The 3,813-nt window shown below is 32.1% G+C and overlaps 1 non-coding gene across 1 annotated transcript; it reads left to right on the top strand.

Moving 5' to 3' along the window:
* The first annotated feature begins 202 nt into the window (after positions 1-202).
* On the top strand, positions 203-286 carry TRNAL-CAA (transfer RNA leucine (anticodon CAA)). Its single transcript has one exon. It is a non-coding gene; the product is annotated as a tRNA-Leu (tRNA).
* Positions 287-3,813: the final 3,527 nt, after the last annotated feature.

Here is a 3,813-nt window from a genome sequence, read left to right as displayed (position 1 = left end):
AGAAGTCAAATGCAATTTTATTCTGATCAAATTCATATAAATACAATATTTGAGTTTTTATTCCAAAGGTAAACATAAATTATAATAAATTTAAATTCTAGAAAACAAAATTCAATTTTGTGAAGTTTCAGAAATTCATTTAGAACGAGTACTGGATTGAAATTTATTTATATAAAACAACGAGAAAACAGAAAGTCGTGGTGTCAGGATGGCCGAGTGGTCTAAGGCGCCAGACTCAAGTTCTGGTCCTCGAGAGAGGGCGTGGGTTCAAATCCCACTTCTGACATCTTCTTTTACATAATTTTTGTTCTCCTTCGTCCGAGCTGCAGCCTTAGCTTAGCTCTTAAGCATATACATAATAAATTGCATTGGACCATACTTCTCAAATCTTTCCCAAACTATGACTACAAAACATTCTGAAGGCCTTGTTAATACAACAGTGCTCAGCATAGTTATTTATTTATTCTTTTTTCCAAAAAAAGCCCAAATAATACTTTCAAGTGGGCCGGGCTTCCGTGTGACGGCAGGTCGGTCGGGCCCATAAACCTCTGCAGGATATTTCATTAGGGCCCATATTGGACAGATAACAAAAATGGCTGTGGATTCGAAAAAGCCCCATAGCCCGATGTTTTCCAAGCTTAGACCGGCCCCACAGGCCACAGCTGTTGGGAAGAAAATAAATAATGGACCTAAAAATAAATAAATAAGAAATAGAAGATATTAACCTTTCATAATGTTTGATAAAAAGATCAACTAAGATTTCTGCTGAAATATTTAAAATTTCACAAACTTCTTCTAAGAGTCTGTTCAAAACTTAAAAAATGTTAAGAAAAGAAAAAAAAAATTCACATTTTCATTTTGGTTATCGAGAAAATTAAAAATAAAAATAAAAAATATATCGGACAAAAATTTGTTTTTACACATCATTAATATTTAATTATTCTCAATTTTTAATCATATAAAAACAAACTTTCATTTTTAATTGAAGTTCATATAGAAAGAAAATCTCTCTCCTCCTTTCTTTTCCTTGCGCATTCCTTCCTCTACGCTTCATTATGTTACTTATAGAGATATATATATATAAAGTCACATATGGCCCAGAATTAAAGTAGATAGTTTGAGGATAAGATTTTCGAAAGTTTAGTTGAGATAATTTGATCAACTGGTAAATAATTGATGTGTCTCGACGTTGACCGATCGCGCAGACAAAGCTAGCCCTAGCTATCAGTTAAAGTAGGTCGTATACATTTTATAGGATAATGTAGGCGAAGGTGATCAGCTGTGAGATCAAAAGTAGGGTTTCGGAATATATTTATATATATAGTAAAGTGATGCATGGCAAAAATAGGATAGATGGATATCTAATATTGTCGGAGCAAAAGTACTGAGTGTGCGTCTACGCTGCATGTGCAAAAGTTTACTCCTTTTTTTTTTTTTTCCTGTGATCCATCTCTTGCATGGTTGCATGCATGCATGGTTCCCAAGTTCATTCGTCCCCAATTCATAATATTATTTTTTGAAAAGATAAATTCATTAAGAGGAGGAAAGCCAAACAAGAAGCTTGGGCCCTCCGAAAAGGGTCCCCCAATTCATAATATTATTCATTGAGTTTAATTTTTCTAATTGGCCAATACATGCATGTATTAATCAAAATAGTAACACTATACTTACCTATCAAATATTACACTTTTTCTTACTTGTTTTAAATAATTATACTATATATATAGTATAAGACCCATAAAGCAGTGAGTATATATATAATACAACTATTTAAAGCATTGGGTAAGAAAAAATGTGATGTTTGGTAGGTAAGTATAGCATTAATGTAATAAAAACTATGCAATTAAATCGATTATTTTAAAGAAAGAAAAGGATTTTATTTAGAAATACTAACACAAAAAGATTACAAAATTGTCATATTCATAACCAATTAGCTATTAAATTGAAATATTACGTAGGCAAGTAGACTTACCTAGGTAAGTGACAAGGGTTATGGGAGAAATGACAATGCAAGAGGCTCAGTTAAACCTAAAAACTGGTGGTTGATACATCGAGTGTCAAATATAGTATATGCCCTACTCATGCATGCCATGAGGGACCTAAGAAGAAAAAGGAATAGTGGTTGGCCATGCCAAAGTAGGGAATCAACGTATCATCAAAACCCCACTTGAGAAAACACAAAGTGGAATGTCCACGCTGCATGCATGTTCATTCTCTCTCTCTCTTTCTCTCTCTCTCTCTCTCTCTCTCTCTCTCTCTCTCTCTCTCTCCATATACCTTGCACATAGCCACCCTTAGTTAAGTGATTGACCATATGTTTTAATTTATTTATTTTTTATTTTTTTCGTTCTTTAGATTCAAAACTAATGAAGCTGAAAATAAATTAATGTTTTGCTTATGCATGAAAGCGTTCAAAAGTATGAATATACAAGGTTATGGGTATGGAGAGACATGCCCATAAAGCCGGCTCCCCTCCCCATCTGCATGTGAGCTGTTTGTAGTTTTTCTCAATCGATCTTTATTATTAAACAAAAGCAAAGAAAAAGGAAAGAGGGTCAGCACTGCTGGCTGGCTCTGGCTACGGAAGTCCCAAATTTAGAATTATACATCATGCATGCATGCATGTTACCTGTCGTGTAAAGTTCCGTTTGGATATACTCGTTCTTTCGTACGTCCACTTCCATTGGTCTCTCACTCCGATCTCTCTCTCTCTCTCTCTCTTCGCCTTTTGCCTTCGCCTTTAATCCAATCTTTTCCTTTATTAAAGATTTGCGTCATTCATGATCTTAACATAATAAAAACACTTGCCCTTATATATTTTACACACAGTAGTTTTACTAGCTGAGTCAATTAAAACCTCCTGCAGCCCAAAGAAGATTTGCCACTTTAAATTTGCAGAGACTTCCAATTTAAAGTGATGGATGAATGGATGGGGGTAGCAGGTAGGTGGCTTCTCTTGGTCCATCTGACGGCAAAAAGTGAATGTAGGAGGTAGCCGATGGTAGGATCTGATGACTCATCAGTTATATAAATATGCAGAGCTGGTGTTGGATAAGCAAGGTATGCTTTCTGATACTGTTGGGGATAAGCAAATTGAAGTATCTTCTCCCTTAAGTTTTCCTTCCTCCCTTCGTTTAATTTCCTGCTTGCCATTAATTTTTATCTCTTTGTAGATGAAGGCGGCTGCATGTGAATGTTGCATGTACGAGGTTTTTATAATTATATTTTGTTGACGTGATTTGATTGATTATATATATATATATATATATATATATATATATATATATATATATAATTCACCAACTTTCACAACACTCCTAGCTAGCTAATAAAAATTATTATAATATTTTTACTTAATTGTTAAACTTTCAATATTTACTTCACAATAAAAACTTTGTTGGACATGAAAATTGAAATTTAGTAAAATTATTTTGTAATTGGTTTTATTATTAATTTTTGAAATTTATTTATATTTATATTTTAATATTATTTAAATTCATATGTTCATTTTATTTAAATATTAATTTAAAAATTTATAAAATAAAATATTTAATACACAAGAACGATTTCAGAATATTAATATTTCTACCAATAGTTTTCCAAAACAATTGACAATCATAAAATTTGATTTTCAATTTTTTTACAAACAATAAAAAACTAACAAAAAATAGACAACGTAAATAAACGTGTTTTTATAATCCATTTCTTCACTGTGCAAAAATAAAAATAGAAAATAAAACACAAAAAAGTGAAATCCTTCTTAATTTCCTTTCTTTTTCCTGATACTTTTCAAATTCCAAATGGGTCTTAAAC

This window comes from Malania oleifera, chromosome 8 (assembly GCF_029873635.1).
Source record: "Malania oleifera isolate guangnan ecotype guangnan chromosome 8, ASM2987363v1, whole genome shotgun sequence".
NCBI lineage: Eukaryota > Viridiplantae > Streptophyta > Magnoliopsida > Santalales > Ximeniaceae > Malania > Malania oleifera.
The sequence above is the reverse complement of the archived record's forward strand: the minus strand, read 5'-3'. Positions and strand labels throughout refer to the sequence as shown.